Genomic DNA, 23,286 nt, shown 5'->3' with positions numbered 1-23,286 from the left:
CACAATCAGCCCCAGGCACATCTTTGCTGTTACAACTGAGCACTTCCACCTCCTTGCACAAAGAATGTATTCAATTTGATTCTGTGTACTCCATCTGGTGATGTCCATGTGTATAGGCACCACTTTGGTTGTTTGACGAATGTGTTAGCAATGAGGAGATCATTGGCTTGGCAGAAACTAATGAGTTGTTCTCCTGCTTCATTTCTGTTTCCTAGGCCATACAGTCCAACTGTTCTTTCCTCCTTACCAATTCCAACTTTGATGTTCCAGTCTCCAACCACCAGCAGCACATCTTACTTGCATGTTCTGTCAATTTCAGACTGAACTACAGCATAAAACTCATCAACTTCCTCTTCTTCTGCATCAGTCGTTGGGGCATAGACTCGAAAAACTGTCATGTTAAAGGGTTGTCCATGAAATGTAATTGATATTAGTCGGTCACTGACCACATTGTACCCAAGTACTGTCATTGCTATATCCTTCCTGACTATGAAATCAACACCGTTCCGTCTTTGTTTTTCGTGTCCTGAATAATAAACGGTATGATTTTCTGACTGAAAGTGTCCTATTCCAGTCCATTTTAATTCACTGATGCCCAAGATGTCAATCTGTAGCTGATTCATTTCATCTTTCACTGTGTCAAGCTTTCCCATATTCATGTTTCTTGCGTTCCACGTTCCTGTTTCAATTTTGTCTTTGCAGCTTCGGATTTTCTTTTCCCGCACAGCAACATCAGCCACTAGACACCCAAAAGGCTTTAATCTAACCACATCATAAACACCATCAGTACTCTGAGAGATCCTCAGCTCTTCCTCAGTAGCATGTTGAGTACCATCCGACCTGAAGCTCCCATCATCCGGCACTACATCAACAATCATTCTGTTTTGTCTATCCATGTGGTATGGAAAGCCAAACAATTCAAAAAATAAGTCAATATGTGCTTTATTGACTACAGAAAAGCCTTTGATTACATCAACCATGTCAAGTTGTGGAACAGGAAAATGGGTGTCCCAGAACATCTCATTGCTCTCATGAGAAACCGATACACAGGACAGGAAGCCACAGTCCAGACGGAACATGGTGAAACAGACTGGTTCCAGATCGGCAAAGGAGTAAGATAAGGCTGTATACTTTCTCCTTATTTATTCAACTTACTGTATATGCTGAACATATACTGAGAGAAGCTGGATTGGAAGAAGATGAGCATGGTTTTAAAGTTAGAGGAAGAAACATCAATAACCTGCTCTATGCTGATGACACCACTCTTATAGCTGAGAATGCAGATGATCTGCAAGTTCTAATAATGAAAGTCAAGGAGCAAAATGAAAAAAATGGGACTTCGACCAAATGTAAAGAAGACTAAACTAATGGCAATGGGTACAGCAACCAGCCTCAGAATTGACAATGAAGACACTGAAGTGGTGGATAGCTTCTGCTTAGGATTGACCATCAACAGTAAAGGATCCAGCAGTCAAGAAATATGCTGCAGAATAGCACTTGGCAGAGTTGCAATGAAGGCCTTGGAAAGGATATTTAGATGCCATGATGTGTCTATACCTACAAAGATTAGAATCATTCAGACCATGGTTTTCCCATGACACTCTATGGATCCGAAAGCTGGACTTTGAAGAAGCAAGATAGAAAAAGTATTGACACTTTTGAACTTTGGTGCTAGAGAAGACTTTTGAGGATACCATGGATAGCCAGGAAAACAAACAAATGGATCCTAGAACAAATTAATCCAGAATTTTCACTTGAGGCACAAATGACCAGGCTCAAACTATCATACTTTGGACACATTATGAGAAAACCCAGCAATTAATGCACCACTGAGACCTTAAAGGCCAAGCTGAAGACAGATCATCCTGGAGAGAATCTATCTGTGTGGTAGCTAAGAGTCTACACTGACTTGATGGCGCTTAATCAATCAATCAATCAATCAATTCACATAGGGAAGCATTAAAAATGTAATCCTCTCCCTGCTGTCTGAAGAGCTATAATTTGTTTATTTATTGTTAGATTTATATACCATCTTTCATTAAAATAATCTCAGGCAGTTTACAATATATTCAAAAACAATACAAAACTATTAAACAGTTATAAGAATTCAAATATTAAATTGGAATATAAGAAAAAATACAGATCTATTTAAAAGGTTAAGAAAGCATACATAATAAAACCATGAAACACAGCACAGAAACAGCAGCAGCAAGAAAACAGTCATATTAAAGTCTGGGTAAAAAGCCATGATTTTACATGCCTTCTAAAAGCTGTAATGGAGACTGAGTAGCAGAAGACCACTGGGAGAGCATTCCTAAGCCTGGGGCCAATAACGGAGAAGGCCCTGTCCCAACATGACAGCCGAGTCTCCCGCATCAATGGCACATGGAGCAGAGCCCCCTCTGATGACAGCAGGCAGAAATCCTTGGGATTAGGCAGTCCTTTGGATATCCAGGTCTCAAACCACTAAGGGCTTTAAAGGTCAAAACCAGCACCTTGAATTGGACCCAGAAACAAATTAGCCGCCAATGTACCTCTTTCAGAATCAGTGCAGTATGGTTCTAGTGGACAGCTTTGGATAAAAAAGCCTAGCTGCAGAATTTTGCACTAACTGCAGTTTCCCAATATTCTCAAGGGCAACCCCACAGGCATCCATTATACTATATTGTTCTAATGGATGTATGGACTAGGGTTCCTCCTTACAACAAGCATGTTTGGTCAGTATTTTTAGCTCCAAATTACAGGTGGAGTGCTGAGAGATATTGGCTTGCTAAGGTCAATTAGTAAATCTACATCAAGAGAGTAGTTTTGAATTAGGGAGTTCCTAGTTTCCATTTCATTATCTATCCCCTATGCTACACTAGTTCTAAACCATTCTGGTTTGTTTTACTGTACCATCTACATCATTTTAGCGTGCTTTGTAGTTCTACATTCTTGTTACCTTAAAAGAGTAGTCAAATGGGACAACATTTTACAAAGAAATACAATGTAGTTATCTTTTTTTTTTAATTGCTTCTGAAAATTCTAGACAATGGAAGTTTTCTTCCAAACTAGATGTCACACACTTCATAAGAAACCAAAAAAAGAGCTTTCCAGCCCAATCATTGTTCATGTTTGGAAACAGCTATAAAAGTAAAATCCAGCTCTGTGTGCAGCTTTATGTTTTGCATTGTTTGCTTTTGTTTGTATTCATGCCTCAAATACTGCAAATAAGAAATGCATGATAAATCATGAGGTTGCTACATGATGCACTAACCATACAATGTGCTCACTCATAACACTGTGGGAGTTTGTGAATATAATCCTTTCCCCATGCGGCTCTTCACCATATGTATTTCTCTCCCTGGCATCTAGAATGTCCTTTAGCCAGAATGTTCTTTCGAGAGCACTGGCCACAAGGGATTGTTCTTCTTTTTTTCAGGAGTGAATATAGAGCCAGCGCAGCGGATATATGACCTATCCAGGATATTGTAGTAGCAATATATATAGATCTTGGAGTGTTTTGAATGCTTTCACACATGTATACCTCATTCACAACTTGCATCTGATGTTTAATGAGAGGCAGTAGGGTCTACGGAAATGAGCATAGCAGGGTTGAAAATCTGGGGAACGCAAATCTAATTCTGACTCTTTGTCACCTCTCTAAAATCTCTTGCACTCTGCTTTGGTTTCCATACACAGCATGGGGAAAACATTCAGGAAAAACAAGAGAATTTCCATTATGACCCTCAGGGAGGCTCTGGTGTTCCTTGATTTGAAACAACTGAGACATGTAACAGTATGGGGAGAACCCCAGATTTTTGACCAATGCCCCCAGGGTTCCACAAAACATCAAGGTTAAAATAGTCACAGGCTAGAGAAGCAGGAAACTGATGGTATCTTTCCAGCAATATATTTAGGATCCTTGAACATGGATTAGTTACCTCTTAGTGCACTTTAGTTGGCTTTTGTCAAGGTGGTTAATGACTGGCATATAAACCGGTTTTTTAATCCCCAAAACATACTTGCTAAAGGCTGCCACGTCAAATATGTTACTGAAGGAAAAAGACAGAATCATTGATTCAGTGGCTGAAGACATAAACAGTCTACTACAAAGGATTACTATATGATGATTATTTTAATCCAGTGCCTTAAGCTGCGACCTTTTGGCTCAAAATGGAATTCTACCACCTCCATCAATGTTGACAGTTTTCCATTCTACTAAGGCAACCTCTGATATTCCTCCTCTTGAACATATGAAGATACCTTATACGGAATAAGGTCATTTGTCCATCTAGCTCAGTAGTATCTACTCCAGCTCGCAACAGCTCTTTAAGGTCCTGTAACAGCTGTTCCCCAAGGCCCTGATCCCAGAAAGCCTTTTAACTGGAGATGCTAGGGATTGAACTTGTGACCTTCTGCAGCAGAGTAAGGCCCTCCCAGATAATATTAGGGATCAGAATCCAGAATGGGTGAACCATCACTACCACTAATGAGATATTGGATGACTAAATGGTTTCTCCTTAGGTTTCTTCATATGATAATCCATTTAAGTGTGCAGATTTACAATTGTGCATTATCTAGGCTAACTTTGCCAAAATAATTTATTTATTTTATTTTAATTCAATTTGATTCATAAACCACCTGACTCCAAAGGCGGTGGTTTACAAAAATAAACACAAGAAAAACAAAAGAAAACAAACTGTTAAAAACAGTAATTTAGAAATTTAAACATTCAGAGATTACTAAAAGCCTGGCTGAAAAACAAATGTGTCTTAAGCGTTCTTCCACAGCCTAGGAGGGACCACAGAGAACACCCGCTCCCCAGCCACCACCAGATGAGCTGGCAGCATACAGAGATGGACCTCCTCAATGATCTCAATGTGTGGTGAGGATCATGCAGAAAGAAGACGGACGGTGCTCTGCTAGGTAACCCGGTCCTAAGCCATTTAGGGCTTTAAAGGTAATCACCAGCACTTTGTATTTGGGCCGGAAACCTATTGGTAGCCAATGCAATTGCTTTAAAGCAGGCATAATATGGTCTCTCCAAGACACCCCAGAGACCAATCTAGCCGCTGCATTTTGAACCAACTCATAATGACTGATAATTTTATTTAGTTGCAGTTGCAATGCCTCTTTTGGCCACTGAGCATTTGTATATGCTAATTCACTTAAATGCACACCATTATAAAATTGCCTGTTGCCTAGAATGAAAAGTGAGCTTTTAAAAACCCTAAAGCAGTTGAGAAAATAGAAGCAGATGGCTGAAATCTAGCTGCAAGTCAACCAAAGATTAAGTGGATTCGTGCTAAAATAAAATAATAAAACACTCTTAGGAAAAGTATAATGGGAGGAGGGTTTAGCATTCCCACACAGAAAATAACAGATATCCATATTTGGTATTAGAAAAGATTCCCGCCCCCCCAGTCAAGTCATATAAGCTGGTAACCCTAAGTTTGGGGGGCTCTTTCCCTTCTTGTGCAGCCGGATCCTTTGCACATTCTGTTTATGTTTAACATTTGAACCCAGGTCTACTATTTGGGACTGGCCAGACCATGTACTAGCTGGGGGGCCAAGGCCACAGGGTTTGCCTGAAGCACTCTGAGTCACTGGCACTGTCATGAAAATAAATCTCCCCAAAAACTTTGTGAGGGCCTAGCCTGATAGCATGGGCAGCAATGACCCAGAGCACTTCTGGATGGCTGCCATCTTAAAAAATAAATATAATAATACAGTGCCCTGTTGGTGTATGAAAGTTATGCAATAACAAGGTGAAGGGTAATGATCTATCTGTTTTAAACAATGGTAGTCTCACAGATGCACTCTGAGCTGCTGCCAATATTAAGGTGAGTTTTGACTTGGGCTTGGGGGATCCAACCAAGGACTTGGCCAAGGACCCTCCCTAAGGTAGAGCTGGGCCTGGTTGAACCCTTTGGTCTTCTGGTCTGCCTGCCAACTGAGCAAAGAGACACCTTTTTAAAGTGATGACTATCTTCTATTTAGCAAGGAGAGAGCAACTGCCCGACCCAGCACCAACACAGCATCCCTCCAGTGGCCATTGCTGGTGTCTACCTCATGTTCCTTTTTAGACTGTGAGCCCTTTTGGGACAGGGAGGGAACTATTTTATTTAGTTATTATTTATTTTCCATGCAAACTAGCTTGAGAACTTTTGTTGAAAAGCAGCATATAAATATTCCTATGAATAGAAGTAGTAATAGCCAGCAGGTGTTTTCTTCTGACCTCAAATCACTATGGGCCAGGATCTTGTAATTCTGTTGTTCTAAGTGAACAGACTACCACGTCTTTCAGGGTTCTTTTGTAGCCTTCTATTTCCTCATTAGCAACAGGTGTTCCCTTAATGGTCAATAATGGCCCACTGTAATAGCTGTTACCCAAAAGGTCAATGGAGATGGTCCATGAGGCCACATCTTCCTACAGGATGGGTGCTTGCAGAAACAGTTTGTGGAATCTCAGTTTGAAGGGAATATCATCTGGATGAAGGCATGTTCCTCTTTCTGATGACCAATGAGAAATGCAAGGAGAACCCGTGAAGCTTTGTGGTATAGTTGACTACAACTGATCAGTCTGGATATGGGAAACCCATGCTCAACTCCCCATTCAGCCATAAGGTTCACTGTGTGGCCATGGGCAAGTCCCTGTGGTTCTAAGCTACTGTACAGGGCTATTGTGCAACACACATTTGGTGGATAAAATCATATTTCAGTTAACAGAGATATGCTAGACCAACAGTCTTGATTCTTTGCAAGTCCAGAATCACATTTAATCCTGACTTACAACATAGGACTCACTTTTAATTTTTTACTGTATCTCTGTCGGGAATGGTTCAGACATCACACAGAAGAACCATGGTTTGATGATGGTATTGCACAAGGTTAGTGAGCTTTCACGCTTCCTCCTTCCCTTTAGTTTTAAGTTTTAAACTTTCAGTCCCTGTTTAGAACAAACTGGGATTTGCCATGACATCCAAACTCCAGTTTGTTCTAACAAATCTCATTTTGTTCTAACAAGAGATTATGAACAAGCCATGATATAAAACATGAACTAGGCTCACAAACATCATGTCAGACCATGATTAAACCATGCTTCCACATGATGTTTGAACTGGCCACACCTCAGCCATAATTTCTTGTGTACACAATCTCTGTTATTCACTTTCTCTTCTTTTGCTACCGTTCTTTATTTCTCTTTTTAAAAATAGGGGTGTTTTTTGTGGGGGCTTGCATTTGGTAATACTTTGCTTCTAGAAATAGGTTTCACACAAACCATCACAAGTCCAGTTCCTGAGGAGTGCATGTTCCTGGCAGGCATGTCATCTGAACCCACTAAAGTTCAGTGCACGAGCTGATCTGCCAACATTCACTCAACATTCTACCAACTTCAAATGTAGATTAGAAATGTAGGCAGTCCAGCTGCCCACCATGTGTGTTCCCCTGGACCAGACCAGATCAGATTTTGTCAAACAGCTTGTATTAAATTTTGCATTTTGTAAATCCAACTTATTTGTATTTTTCTATCAAAGTTGTGTTCACACAATCACAGTTATTCTTATCTATCCTGGTTATATGTGGGTTAGCCACAGTGATTTGACCAGAATTGCCCAGAAATTCTGGGTTCTCAAAATCAGCTCTGCAGGGCTCAGTTATCCTGGTTAACTCTTTAACCAGAATCACTGTATCTGTATGATTGCAGCCAAATTGGTTCCACACCCCCTGCAAAAAAAAAAATGCAGCCACTATTTGAGCTCAGAATGTGACCTAGTTGTGGATAACAACCCCACTGCAGAAGAACAACCAACATCTTGAGAGAACCTATGTGGAAATAGTGGGGTTAATATGGTGCCAGGAAGTATTTCATGGGGCAGGGTGGGGAGGGGAGAGTTGGCAGGTTCTTAACTGATGCTGGATGCTTTGTCTCATTTTGGACACATTTGGCATTTATTCTGGGGGATAAAAATTTATAGCAAAACCAGCTGTCCTGTTACAATAAAGTTTGTGTTGCATTGTCAGAGGTTGGGATGAAATCTAGAAGTGGGCTGCAGTATTAGAAAATCTTTAATTCTAATGCTTTTCCATGGAGCCTCAGTTTTCTGCAGAAGACCTTTCCTTACTGTTCCATTGGATAAAACAATCTGATGTTTCCTCCTAGAAAGCTATGTTCCAAAGGCTGATGTTTTCTCAGACAAGGTGATGTTAATTAGACAGAAAATAAAAGAACACCACAAAGAATCTCCATTACTCTGGAGACAATTCCCACAAAGTCCAACAACAGGGCTGTAGTCATAGGGGGAGAACTGTAGGGGTCCTGGCCCCTGAGGGATACACCAGCCTCCTGAATTAAATTAATAAATAACCTTAGACATATCAGACTTATAGTTTGGATTTTGGGAACCATTTTCTTTTGAAGGGGAACATTTTATTTTTATTATTTATTTTATTTATTATGTATTTATTTGGTTTGTATACCGCCCTTCCAAAATGGCTATGGTCTATTAAAACCATAACATTGTACAAAGCTCTCATTTACAGTGTGCAATATATATCATCCATGCTATATCACATGATAGAGGTCTATAAAATCATGCATGGTGTGGAGAAAGTGGATAGAGAGAAATTCTTCTCCCTCTCACATAATACTAGAACCAGGGGTCATCCCTTGAAATTGATTGCCAGGAAATCTAGGACCAGCAAATGGAAGTACTTTTTCACACAACGCATAATCCACTTGTGGAATTCTCTGCCACAAGATGTGGTGACAGCCAACAACCTGGATGGCTTTAAGAAGGGTTTGGATAACTTCATGGAGGAGAGGTCTATCAATGGCTACTAGTTGGAGGGCTATAGGCCACCTCCAGCCTGAAAGGCAGGATTCCTCTGAGTACCAGTTGCAGGGGAGTAACAGCAGGAGGGAGGGCATGCCCTCAACTCCTGCCTGTAGGCTTCCAGCAGCATCTGGTGGACCACTGTGTGAAACAGGATGCTGGACTAGATGGGCCTTGGGCCTGATCCAGCAGGGCTGTTCTTATGTTCTTATGCAAAAGTACACCAAGTATATATCAAAAGTTACATTGATAACTTACAAGAGAATTAGACTTCACAATATTTTGGATTTTGCTGTTTCACATTGATTTATGATAGGCCCATTACTTTATGATGGACTTCCAATGTACTGGTAGGCCTTCTGAGTGGCTGTAGGCCTTGTCTTGGGGAGGAGAGCTGGTCTTGTGATAGCAAGCATGACTTGTCCCCATAGCTAAGCAGGGTCTGCCCTGGTTACATATGAATGGGAGACTTGATGTGTGAGCACTGCAAGATATTCCCCTCAGGGGATGAAGCCGCTCTGGGAAGAGCAGAAGGTTCCAAGTTCCCTCCCTGGCTTCTCCAAGATAGGGCTGAGAGAGATTCCTGCCTGCAACCTTGGAGAAGCCGCTGCCAGTCTGTGAAGACAATACTGAGCTAGATAGACCAATGGTCTGACTCAGTATATGGCAGTTTCCTATGTTCCTATGTCTAACATTTATTTATTTACATTTATATCCTGCCCTATACCACATGATCTCAGAGCAGGTTACAACAATTAAAACACCTTTCCCCCTAACCTATCACACAAAGCTGCCCACATCAATACCAATTAACACACCATTGACAAAACACTGTTAAACAGCAGCTATTTACTGTTACTTTTTGGAATGTTGTTGTTGGTTGGTATGTTAGAATTATGGACATAATTGGATGGTCACATGAATGCATGGCAGGGCTGGATGCTGTCCTGCCCTGCCCTGGTTGCCCACAAGGCCAGGCCAGGCGACCTCGGAGAGCTCCCAAGGAACAAGTTGACTCAACCAGTGTTCCCTCTAACAGGGATTCCAAGATGTTGTTGACTACAACTCCCAGAGTCCTCAGCCAAAGGCCACTGCAGCTGGCGATGCTGGGAGTTATAGTCAACAAGATCTGGGAATCCCTGTTAGAAGGAACAGTGGACTCAACATCAGTCAGAGGCAAACTGTGCCCTTAGGTACTTCTGAGATCAGACTACTGCTCCTGGACTCTGCTTTCCCACCTGGAGAGTGGAAGCCTGTAAAAAAGCAGCCTTCTGGAGTACGGCACTCCTCTTCTGCTCTAGCTGCTCCTCCTGAGGTGGCTGTTGGCAATGGTGTGCAGATATTGTACAGATATTGGGGGCATCAGGGTGTGGGAGAGGCCAGCTGGGTTTGGTAGTGGGCTTGGGTTCCTGAGCTGCTGCCCTAAGGAGCTTAGGCTCTGAGGGAGCTTCCTCAGGGAACTCCAGCCCCAGAGGGTTCTCAGGTTCCAGTCTGGAGCCATGATCCAGGGCCTAGTGCTGGTCCTGCCTCCTCAGCATCTGACTCAGAGTTGTTGCTGTGAGCAGGGGCTGTGACAGACAGGGCCATGACAGATGGTATCTTTGTACACAGAGAAGTTGTCAGTGTTTTAGACTGATATATGAAACCTCCTAATATATTATTCAAGCATTTGTACATACAAAGCATTTGCCCATTGGGGCAAAAATTAGTGTGTGATGCCCTCACAGATTTTAGAAAGGAGGTAAGGATTTGGGTTTTTACTTGGGCTTTTATATAAAGGGTGCTATTTTCCTGTTGATGCTGCTTTTGTTTGCTGCCTTTTATTGTTTTTATGGGGTGTTTGCTTTTAAATTTCTTAATAGAGTTGTATTTTTAATATTTGTATTTAATATTTGTACTGTTTAAGTTTTGATTTGTATTTTAATATGTTGTGAACTGCCTTGGGATTATTTTTAATGAAAAGCAGTATATAAATTGAATAATAAATGTCAATTTCACTGCATTCTTCTCTAGGAGATAGACGCTGGTGTATCAAAACAAAGCCTGAAGCATGGGTTCATTTGTTCCCAGCATGTGTCATAGTAAACTGAAACTAATTGACTTGGAAGTAAGTCCCGTTGAGTTCAAGAGATCTGACTTCTGAGGAATGTTTTGGGGATTGCAACCTTCGACTTGACTTGTGAAGTCACTTCAGTTCAGGGATCTCGCATGGTAGAAAACCTGTAGAGATGGTGGTTGTCCCACATATGAAGACCAACATGTGAAGAATGTTCTGCTGAGTCACTTACAGAAGTCAATATGATGTATTTCCAAGTAAAACTGCACATTTACTTAAGAGGAAGCCCCAATGAACTCTTCTTTATTTCTTTATTTGGGGTTGTGTTTTTAATGAAAGGCGGTATAGAAATGTAAAAATAAATAAAATTAAAATAAAATAAATTTATTTATTTGATTGGTTGATTTATATACCGCCCTTCCAAAATGGCTCAGGGTGGTTTACAATTAAAACAAACCACTAAAACAATAAAGATCTAAAACAAATTAAAAACAATATAACAAAAATTAACAATTTAAAAACATTTTAAAACAACAATTAAACGATTACAGTGATTAAAAGCCCCCAAATCGGGTTAGAATATTAAAACAAATTTAAAAACCCTGGAAAGCCAGACCAAACAAATATGTTTTAATTTGCATTAAAAATGCAAATGTGAATAAGATTGTAGTGCAAGTATACAACCTGCACCTCTACCTCTAAATATCCAAGTCTAGGAACTACAGTTAAATTTCTAGGCACCATGGCTCCCTGCTGCCTGCGATTTGTCAAGACTACTCTACACCTGGATTACTTAGTGCATGATCTTTGCAGGGGTCTGACATCACCTAGTTAAAAAATTGAGAGAAAAAGCCTATCTTTACTTCATGCCTAAAACTTGACTGAGTAAGTGATAGCTGAGTGTCCCTAAAGAGAGTTTTCCACATCTTGGGTACCACCACTGACAAGGCCCTATACTAAATTGCCCCACAGAGGGCTGGAGGACACCAGGTGAAGGGCCTCTAATAAAAAGGAATTATCAAGTTATATGGGAGCAGGCAGCCTTTAGATGCCTTTATCTTATGCCATAAACATTTTTAGGTTAAAACCAAAACAGCATCTTTAATGTGGGCAATATAATTGGAATCTCCAGACATTAACTTCTTGACGAGCCCAGCTCTAGATTTCAGTTCCTAAAGAATACCTGTTAATTCAGGGCTGCAGTGTTAAGTCTTGAATCAGTTTTAATATATTCAACCAAATTCTTGGCTGGCAGATCTCACCTAAGAAGAGGCATTTCCCCTTCTCTCACAGTAGAGAGGATGCCTCTTCTAAAACTGACACAAAAATGGTCTAAAAACAGAGTATACGTCTTGTCTTCTGAATGATTGTTTATATTCACAAGCAAATATATGCAGATTTAACCAATTAAGGGACTAAATCAAATATAATGAATCAACTAGGATTTATTTAACCAAATGACCGCATTAATTACTTAATTAAAAACCTCTGTCTTGCCCTTTGGCTCATAACTGGGCCCTCAAGCCAGCTCATAACAGTAGAAGACAAATTTAAGGTAAAACCACATAAAACCAAAATGAACATCCACTTTCTAAAGCCAACCAATAGTGGCACTGAAGTACAGTCATCAAAAAGCATAGAGAGTGTTCAAATTTTATTTTACAAGTCCTCTCTTATAAAAGTCAAGCAGAACTGGTATTGCAATGTTATCAACCTATTCACAAACATACATTTTTATTGTTAAAGGGGGGGAAATCTCAATTTGATTAGTTTTACCACTATTAGTAAACTGAGTAGAGAAAAATTATCGAAAAGATGAACGCCTTGATTCTAAAAAAAGTAAGGCTAAGAACACTTACTAGGGAGTAAATTCCATTGCACTCAGTGCAACTCACTTGCGAGTAAACATATCGTGCTGCAAACTTGTGTTCTGTTAAAATAAAGGGGGTTGACTTTCAAGAAAGCGACCCGTGAGACTAGGATCGAGGAAGAAAGAAACGGGTTAAAGAAAAAATCAGAACGTGCGTGAGTTAACGTATTAGCAGATTCTGGTTGCATGCTCTGAAGATCTCAAGTATCTTGCACCATGTAATCATCAAGAGCAGGCTCCTAGAAATCCTCCTCGAGTTACAATTCCTCACAAGGTAATAGGAGATGCTCTGTTTGCAAGCAACTTTACCAAGGGTAGCCTTTAAAAAAAAAAAAAAGACATTCTCCCTCCCCTCCACGCCGAAATTCTTGAACATTACAAATCACTGATGTCTCCATATTCCCCTTCCTCTCGCCTCCTCCCTTCTTGCAGCACACTCGTCCGCTCTTTTTTTTTTTTTTTTTTTACACACACACCGATAACCCGCCCGATGACTTGTTATTGTTGCTGCGAAAGCTGCTGAACTTTAGGTAAAGGGCAAGGTAAGGGCAAAGCAGCAGCATCCTTCTTCTGAATGGGCATGTGCAAACCTCGCGCACATGCTCACTGGGAGTTCTTGAGGAGTTTGGAGGGCACGTTTCTGAAGGAAAGCAAATCGTGCGCTTACCGGTTGTGGACTTTCCAGCCGGAGCGGCAGCTGCTGCGCTAACCGCAGGCTCGCTCGCTCTCCTCGCGCGCAGGCGGGTGCGGGGACCGGGAGCACGGCGGCGCCTGACGCTGCGCAGCAGTTTGCGGTGAGTGGACAAGACCCCCCCCCCCCCACCCCCGACGACAGCTGGCTCTTCCTCCTCGGTCTTTAATTTTGCAGAGGGGCGCTGGGTGAAGGCAAGGTAGCGGTGCTTTGCGCACTTGGCAACCCCCAAAGCGCGCTTGTCTGACCGTCGTGGGCTTCAGACGGGGCTGACAAGTGGCGTTCCCGAGCCGTCGTTGAACCACCCCGGTGGGACACTGGAGGGTATCTGTGGGGGGAGGAGGGGGGGTGTCTGACTTTCGAGAGAAGGCTGCTTGCTTACATCTTTGGATGTCACATCTTCTCCCAAAGGTCCCCCCCCCCACCACCCGCGCAGGTTTTCCTGGAGGAAAGAATATATTAAGTGCATTTTATTCATTCATTTCCCCCTTCCCCACTACTTTGAACATTCAAAATAGTTCCCATCAAGCTGAAATACTTGTGTCCCGTCAGCACACTCGGTGGGTTTGGTGGAGAACTCTTAGCATTTTATCTAAAAGTGAGTGGTGAGTATAAGAGGTTCTCCCCGCCCCCACCTCACGTTTGCTATTCAGTGACTGGGTGTTTGGACATTTTATTCATTTTCATATCAATCAACTTGTGTGGGAATTTGGAAGATTTATTCTCTCTTTCGTTAGGAAATTGTATTTGGGATATTTGTCAAAAGTATTTTCTGGAGCATCTTTCTTTGCAATATTTGAGAGACTTTGCAAAAGGCTTTCTAAACCTCTTATGTTATCTTGAATAGGTGAATAGTAATTATATGTTCTTTTTCATTTATTGTGTATTAATAGAAGTACTTGCAATTATTTAATTAAGTGATGGGGGTATAATGCAGACCTAAGGAAAAGAGTCTCAGCTGTGTGTGAAAACTGTGTAGGTATCCGTCAGTGATTATATAGGAACATTTATTTGGGGGGAACAAATATTCTGGTGAAAGAAATAATATTCAGTCTGTTATGTATGGGTAACTTTCTTTCCCAGACTTTAGAGAGATGTGTACTCATAAGATTTCCATTATTTATTATTTTGCTATATCTTCTGAGTGAATAGTTTTGAATGCTCCCAATCACTTGCATTAATTGAGATGTTAGTAACACCACTATAATTTTAAAAGAGCATGATAACAAATGTTGGTATAGTTTTACATCTGCTTCAAGTTTTTAATGTGAGCGATATTTAGTACTTGCCACACAGGGAGCTGGGGCGGGGGGCGTTCTTTAAAAAAAAGAGAGAAAATAAAGTTGCAAGTGGAATGTAGGTTTGCACACGCAATTGTGATTGTTATCAACAAAATATTTAAAGAAATCATAAACAATTTAAGCTATAGATGTAACTTCCTCCTGGTGTGTGTTTTAATCTTCTTTAAGTATAATGATATTTTTTGCCCAGTAAAGATCTAGTTATTGTACTCCATATTCACATTTAATAATGATGTGGGTTTAAGAGCACATGAACAAAACTCTTATCTATAATTAGGCTTTATTACAAACCACCAATTGATTTACTGTCTCAAGAAGAAAAGTTAGTGCGACTTGTACATATTAAATATGCTTTTGAGTGTGAAATTAAATACTTGAGTTCAGAGAATGGCCTCTGAAGGAAATTATTGCTGATATACAGCTTGCTGTGTTTCTCAATTTCTTTTTTTAAATTGATTTTCTCTTGATAAAAAGTTGAGCTTTTAAAGTATGTGTGGTGAACCAATTAAATGTTCTCCTGTTCCATATCGTTTTTGTATGAGGCCATCTCAGGTGTATGTGTCCCTTAGCGCTCTTAATGCAATTGACCAGAACGTGATTGTGGTGTTCAGTCCTCTTAGTGTAAAGTTTACCAATGGCTTCCAGGAATATTCTAAAGGCTGCAACTTCTCATAACGTCTTTCCCAAACATGACTACTTATTTTTGTCTAATACATACTTGTATGCATTTGGATGCTTCTGTGTACCCATGTTGAAAAGAGAGGGGGGAAAGATGAATATGGGTTAAATGGTATATTTTTAGTTATGTGTTCCCTGCATTTTCCCCCCTAGTGTTTTACTCTAACAAATGTCTTTTCTTATAGTTGGGTCATATTGTTGGTGTGTTTTTAAAAAACTAATGTACATCTCTGTTCAATTTGGTTTCAACATGGACTGTACAACGTGGGTTTTCTTAAATTACTGAAATGGAATACAAGGCCTAGAAGTACAGCAGTGTGTTAAAGATACCAGCTATGTTTCAGTGGCATTTTTGACATCACCTTAACATTGACTTGATATGAGATTTTAAAGCTGCTAACACACAGTAGTGTTTCTTAGAAGATGCATCCCACATGCCCTAGGCTTCACAAAACCCAAATGTGTCACAGTGCTATTTTAAATCCACATTCCATGAGTCCTAACTGCTACTGCGTTTTTCTTGTTTGTGCTGTTTTTCTTGTTTTTGTTTTATCATAATTTTTTCCTCTTGCTTTGAAAAGTACATCTGGTGACATGAATCTGTAGTATCATGAGATGACTGAAATACTTTAGACTTATTGTTGAAAGTAGCAATTAGGTATTGGGTTGTTTGTTTTGTGCTGAGTTGCTTTATGATTTCACATTCACACCTGAACATTGAATACTATAATATCCCTAACGCAGGGGTTCTTAAAGTTGGTTCTTAAAATTAATCCCCAAATATCATTGGACTACAACTTCCATAGTCCCCAGCTACAATACTCTTGCCATTGTAGTTGGGGATAATGGGAATTGTAGTCCAACAACATCTGGGGACCCAAGTTTGAGAACCCTACTTCAAGGAAACAACTTGGTTTCTGTGGTGATTGGCACTTTAGCCAAAACTGGAGTTAATTTCATTTGATATGGACATTAATCCTACATCTGTTTACACTGTGTGTTTTTACCTTTCATAACTAAATTCAACACAGCACTTAAAAGGAATTGATATATATGGTGGAGTGATTTTAATTATTTGGTCTAGTAACATTTTATCTACATTAAGATGTTAATAGTTGAGAAGCTGGCCATCTACATGTTTACTGTCATGCATGAATTTTGTGGCCAAGTACAATTTTTAGTGAGTGTTCTCCCTTATTTTCTTTGACAGATTTTGCTATTTACAAGTGGGTTTAAGATATCTTCAGCTGGTGAAGCACTAGACTTCAGCTAGTGAAGCCTAAAGCGTATTGATGACTAATCTTTCCGGTAATCTCCTTGTGCAGCAAATTCACAGGTTGTGCCACTTAATGAGAAAAAGTGTTACAGTTCCTTCAAAAAAAAAAAATTCTAGTATTTCAGAGATCTGAAAATCTCTACAAAAAGCAACTGCATTCATAAGAGAATGTTCTTTCTCTCCCTCCCCCACCCCCATGAGTTACAACAATTAAGGTTAAATAGTCAACATGAAATTGTCAATTTAAACTCTTTGGGTAAAATCTTCCTAAAGTGTGGAAATAAATGGGACTTAAAAGTGCTTAGCACTGGCTGGTTCATGTCTTCTTTTTGCGTACAGAGTGTAAACTGTAACAAGATTAAAATCTTATTTTTTAATGGAAAAATATAGACTTCTGTAGAGGTAATTTGGTGAGTTGTAAAGGAATACTTTGGATGCCACTGTCCACAGTATGTAGATACACATTAATATATATTCCTGACTGCTTCTTGGTTTGACTAGTTAATAATCTTTTTTTTACATGCAAATAGTTGCTTTGATGTGAGACATTTGCTGATCTGATCTTGATACATCGCCTCTATGAAACCACAAAAGCATTGGGACGAATTCATACAACCCAAGTATACATTATTTCAATTAATCCTAGTCATTTAACTTTGTTGCATTTGGAAGTGCCATGTAATTTAGTTTGGAATTATCATAAGCACTTTCAGAAACTGTTTAAAGACACATTTAGTCAACAATAATTTGGCTTGTTTTAAATAGGTGCACTGTCATCCCCACCTACTAACCACTCCTTTGAGTACAACACATTTCCCAAAGCATCAACCTGAACAAGAATAAGACTTTGAGCTAAACAAACACAGTGCAATTAACATAAAAGAAATAGCCTTTTCTCTGTCTTCGCTTTTTCTTTCCTGAGTGGCCAAAAAAACCAACTCAAGTGAGCTTGGTTCTTGTTTGTTACATTTATTAGCTCAAAAGTACATTTAGAAAACAATTGGGAAACAGGCACCAAACCGGGAGAACAATACCTCATCTTAATTTATAGATCTTAACTCCTTAATGGTGTTTAACAAACACCCTGTTTTAATCAGGTGAGGTTAAATCCTACAATTAGGTGGTGAAGAAATAACGACAGCCATATCTCAGTGACTGTACCTTGGGGGCTCAGATCATTTACCCACTGCAGAAGGGTCTGGTGGCTCTCCTGTAATTTCACAGGGGAAAGAGGGAAAACAACTTTTTGTGGAAGACCTCTATTTCACTCTCTCAAAAACAATGTTTTAAGCGAGTTCGGGGTTTCTCATGCATAAAACAAAGAATATTATAGCATTCTATTAGGTGGATACAATGAAGGGCAGGGTGTTCTCCTTTAGGCATAAATGTTGTGGGTGATAGAAGCTAAAGAAAAGTGGTAGATCAGAAGCACTTTAAAGCAAAATAATATAAATTTCTATGGGTCCTATTCTGAAATATTTTAGAAATGAGCTTGAGGCCTCTTGCCCTTGCTTTAATTGTCCTTTCTAAAAATCTAACTTTGGATAAACAGGGAAACATACAGCAAGTAATACACAAAATATATGGATAAGATATAGATGTGAGCTGCAACTTGCTTCTGCTAGAGGAACAAGAGAGGAGGATGTACTGGGGTGTTTGTTTCTGTAGTTGATCCATTGTTGCACCGCCACACATTGTTCTGATTGTGCTGTTTGAAATGTATACTAAGCAGATAGTTTTAATGATATTTTAGTAGAATGTTAATGGCAAAAGAAATGGGTCAAAAAGAAAAACTGCACTCAAAATTTTGCATTTTGTGGGTAAAAAATAAAATATATTTGCACATATTTCATTGCAAATATTTGTAAATTATTGTAAATATTGCATAGAAAAACTCAGTTCACTCTGTGTGTGCAAACAGATTTTTTCTGTTGTATTCAGCCATTTATTCTACTTTGCTATTGCCCTGTAAGCAGCCTGAAAAAGAGAGAAGCATTTTTTAAAATCAGGGAGCAAGGACAATATTTTACAGAATTTTTCCCCCTAATTTAGAAATATTTAGAAATATTTTATAGTATACACAATATTTTTTTACAGAATTGGCTTTAGAAATTAATAATAATAATAATTCAATTTCTATACTGCCCTTCCAAAAATGGCTCAGAGCGGCTCAGAGAAATATCAAAAGATCTGGGATTTCAAGAGAAGAACTACTGAGATCGCAACACAGAGAGCCTGTCTTGCCTGTTTTTATCTTATTTATCCTAAAATGTGTCCTGTTTCTGTTCCTATACCTAATATCTGTTTATTATTAGTCAACCATAGTTAAAACCCTGCTAAGGTCCATTAATATTTGTGGAGACAATTTTAAGCACTTGCTTAATTCTCTGGGTGATTTCAAAAGGACTTAGAAGTGTTTAACTTCTAAGCATAGCATAGTGGTTAGAGAGTTGGACTAGGACCGGGAAGACCCGAGTTCAAATCCACATTCAACCATGAAACTCACTGGTTGACTCTGGGCCAGTCATGAATCTTTCAGCCTAACCTATCTCACAGGGTTGTTGCGAGAATAAAGATAACCATGTACTGGGCTCCTCGGAGGAAGAGCAGGATATAAATAAATAAATAAAATTAACTGTGACACAGTGTATGGAGAATTATTTTGTGTGTATATAGAGAGAGGGAGTGTGTGTATGAGATATGATAAGAAATGTTAAGCTTTTGAGTAATATGAAATGTTAAGCTTTTTAGTAGCTATATTGTGCCACATTCCAGCACAGAATTATTTATGTTCATTTAAACCCTATTAAATGTAATGGCTGATATTCAGACTGTCACTGCATGTGCCAAAAAATATTTTGCGCAGATAACTGGGGAGAGGTGTTTTTTGTTGACCTTCTCTTCCCTCTACAGCTCACTGCACCTCCCCAAATTATGTTCCTGCAGATTGCGGGACCCTCAGGAACATACTTTCAGGAGGCACAATAGAAAGGGCAAATCAGCAAAAATGAAATGAATTGTGGCCCCTATCTTTAAATACTGTCCTCAAAAAATACTGTTGCAATTTCTTCATTGGTCTAGAAAAATATGCAATCGGCTGGCAAGTACAAAACACTTGATATCATCTTTTTGTAGGAAGCAAAAAATAAATAGGCAGACGCTTCAGATTGAATCACTGTTGCTAGTGTGCAGCTTTAACTGTTCACTAGAGGTACCATATGAACATGTTTGTTAATATTGGTGGGTACCATTGTTTCATATTGCTGCCATAGAGGCAATCCTTTTCAATTTTACAATGTCTGCAAACTGCCGGGGGCTGTAAGAAATGTCTTCATTTATAACTTCTGGCCCATTAACTTTACACATTGATTTATCAAAAAAAGTTTTCTTTCCTATTCAAACACACACACACACACACACACACACACACACACACCTTTAAAAAAAATACTTGGGGAGTGATTTTAGGAGCCTTGCCCATTGGGGAACTCTTTACTATGATTTTTTAAAATGCATTTTTTAAGATTGTGCCCTTATGGAACAGGAACCGTGGCATCTTATTTTCTATATCAATTTTTGTGAACGTTCTGTTCAAAAGCAGTATAGAAAAAGTAATGGTCATACTAGTAGAAGTAATACACTCTTGAGTGGCTTCCATTTATTTCATTGGGCTAAATAGTGCAAGAGATCTTTCTGGTTGATTAACATATTTGGTGGGTTGATTTTACATTTCATATTCTAAAGGTTTGGGATCAGTTATAACACTTTATAACTGAAACAGGTAATCATTCCTGTAGATATAAGATGATCATTTGTATAATAAAAATTCTATCCAAGGCCAATAAAATTACACTTGGCATTGGCCATGTTAAGGCAAGATATATGCTTAGTGTATATTGATGTTTCATTGGTAAGTCAGTAGAAGAGGATACAGGGAAAGTGGCTGAATAAAGACAAGAAATAATACTGAGTGATCTGGATAACAACCAATACAATCACCTATGGCTATTTAAGATATGATACTGCATAGAAATATGAAGATGTGAAATGCTTGTTTACTAATAATAACAAATATTCAGTATAAAACTGGCCAGAAAACCCGATACATCTCTCTCCTGAAAATCTTTCATAATATTAAAACAAGAAAGTTCCTGAACAATAACATAGTAAGGCACAAGCATTTCACTTTTATAGTAAAAGCTCAAATACTTGGTATTTAAATGTGTTTGAAACTATCTATAGATCTGAAGTATCAAAAGTCTAGCAGGACATTTGGGTAGGATATTTAAAGCAGACTTGTTTCCTTTTAAAATATAAGAGGACAGTATATGTTCTTCAGTACAGGTAAAGGAAAGAAAACATTCCAGACTGACAAATAGGTCATCTGTAATATTTTCCCTCCAAGTAATTTAAATGGCATTTTCTTCCTTTTTCTCACTTGCCAGTTTCAAAGACAGAAGTTGCTTTTATCAGTTTTCATCCATACCTTTTAAAAGTTAATTTGGTGCACATTGTTGAACTAAAGCATGTGTGAACTAGTAGATTAAAACCAAGGCAGTTTTTATAAAAATGAATATTATGTTACAACCTACAGAACAAATGGATTCTATTCACTTGTCGAATCTGCCCCTTGGCAACATAAGGTAAAGTTTGCTGTCGAGCCGGTGTCGACTCCAGGCGACCACAGAGCCCTGTGGTTGTCTTTGGTAGAATACAGGAGGGGTTTACCATTGCCTCCTCCTGCGCAGTTTGAGATGATGCCTTTCAGCACCTTCCTATATCGCTGCTGCCCAATTTAGGAGTTTCCCATAGTCTGGGAAACATACCAGTGGGGATTCAAACCGGCAGCTTTCTACTTGCTAGTCAAGTCATTTCCCCGCTGCACCATTAGGTGGCTTCTTGGCAACATAGGGATGATATTAAGTAGACGAGACAGAAAATGTATTACCGCTATTCCTCTTTTACTTATGTATTGCTTGATTTTATGCACGCACGCACACACGGACACTCACACTCACTCTACAGAAATAAATGTCTAGCATCAATGGTCTTGCTTCTAGGACACATGAGCACCCATGTTATTTCAGAAAAAAGACTACCTTCCTTAGGAGGACTGAGATGCTAAAGAACCTGGAAAGCTAAAATTTGAGTGGTGGGTTGTGTTTTGTTATTGTTTATGATAAATGGTGTAAACTATTGCTGGCATTTGGACTTGTTTTCTGGAGTTGTTGTTATTATTTTTTACATTTTATATCCCCCTCTTTCTCCGAAGAGCCCAGAGCGGTGTACTACATACTTAGGTTTCTCCTCACAACAACCCTGTGAAGTAGATTAGGCTGAGAGAGAAGTGACTGGCCCAGAGTCACCCAGCAAGTCTCATGGCTGAATGGGGATTTGAACTTGGGTCTCCCCAGTCCTAGTCCAGCACTCTAGCCACTACACCACACTGGCTAATAAGACTGGGTACAGGCAAATAAGACTGGGTACAGATTTTTAAAAGAGGTTCAGGCTTTCTTTACAGAGCTGGAACATTTTCTGCTAATCTTGCACTTTTGCTGTCTTTTCTTGAATGTGATAGGGTCTGAAACCTATCATATTCAGACCCTATCATAGGGTCTGAAACCTATCAACCTGAGGAGATTTTACCGGTTCTGGATGGGGTTGCACTCCCCTTGAAGGAGTGCTTGGGGGCACTACTGGACCCGGCTCTGCTTTTGGAAGCTCAGGTGGAGGCGGTGGCCAGGGGTGCCTTCGCACGGCTTCGGCTGGTGCGCCAGCTGCGTCCCTTTCTCAAGAAGGCAGATCTGGCCACGGTTACCCACGCCTTAGTCACGTCGCGGCTGGATTACTGTAACATGCTCTACGTGGGGGTGCCCTTGAAGAGTATCCGGAAACTGCAGCTAGTGCAAAATGCGGCAGCGAGGGTGTTATCCAGAGCTGCCCGTTGGGAACATATCACCCCCATTTTGAAAGAGCTGCACTGGCTGCCAGTTCGTTTCCAGGTCCAATTCAAGGTGCTGGTTTTGACCTTTAAAGCCCTTAATGGTTTGGGCCCGGGGTATTTGAGGGACCGCCTGCTCCCAAGGGTTGCTGCCCGCTTGACAAGGACATCTGAGGGGTCCCTGCTCCGGGTGCCGACAATGAGGGAGGCCCGGCTTTCGTACACTCGGGACAGGGTCTTCTCTGTTGCTGCCCCTAGACTCTGGAATGCTCTCCCAGTGGCCATTCGTTCCTCAGACTCCATCACGGCTTTTAGAAAGCTTTTAAAGACTTGGTTTTTTACCCAGGCTTTTGCATAATCATTTTTACTGCGGCTTCTCTGTGTTTTTATCTGTTATCTGTTGTCTTGTTTTTATGCTTGTTTTATATGTTTTTAGCTTGATGTTTTTATTGCTTTTATTGTATGTTTTAATTTTTGTAAACTGCCTTGGGGTTTTCTTTTAACGAAAGGCAGTATAGAAATGTAAAAATAAAAATAAATAAATAAATAAATAAATAAATATTCCGTTATTGGGTTTTTCCATGGTAAGCTTTGGTACCAATAACATTTTTTTTAAAAGAGAGAGAGAGAAAAGTGGAGATGTCAATTGCCCTA

General features: G+C 39.7%; 1 protein-coding gene and 1 long non-coding RNA gene across 5 annotated transcripts in view; both read left to right on the top strand.

The window, feature by feature from the left end:
- Positions 1 to 9,715: 9,715 nt before the first annotated feature.
- On the top strand, positions 9,716 to 11,266 carry LOC128323712 (uncharacterized). Its single transcript, XR_008306438.1, has 2 exons — positions 9,716 to 10,150; positions 10,833 to 11,266. It is a non-coding gene; the product is annotated as an uncharacterized LOC128323712 (long non-coding RNA).
- Positions 11,267 to 13,311: 2,045 nt separating this feature from the next.
- The window catches only part of EYA2 (EYA transcriptional coactivator and phosphatase 2), a 210,011-nt gene continuing 200,036 nt past the window's right edge, over positions 13,312 to 23,286 (top strand). The window contains exon 1 of one of the 4 annotated variants that reach the window (XM_053247346.1): positions 13,312 to 13,539. The gene's annotated coding sequence lies outside the window, so the exon portion shown is untranslated. Of the gene's footprint in view, positions 13,540 to 13,726; positions 13,746 to 14,015; positions 14,035 to 23,286 lie in introns of those variants that run through there. The other 3 variants (XM_053247336.1, XM_053247340.1, XM_053247341.1) reach the window with 3 other exon arrangements.

This window comes from Hemicordylus capensis, chromosome 4, assembly GCF_027244095.1.
Source record: "Hemicordylus capensis ecotype Gifberg chromosome 4, rHemCap1.1.pri, whole genome shotgun sequence".
In the NCBI taxonomy this organism is placed as follows: Eukaryota; Metazoa; Chordata; class Lepidosauria; order Squamata; family Cordylidae; genus Hemicordylus; species Hemicordylus capensis.
This window is presented reverse-complemented; position numbering and strand designations above follow the sequence as displayed.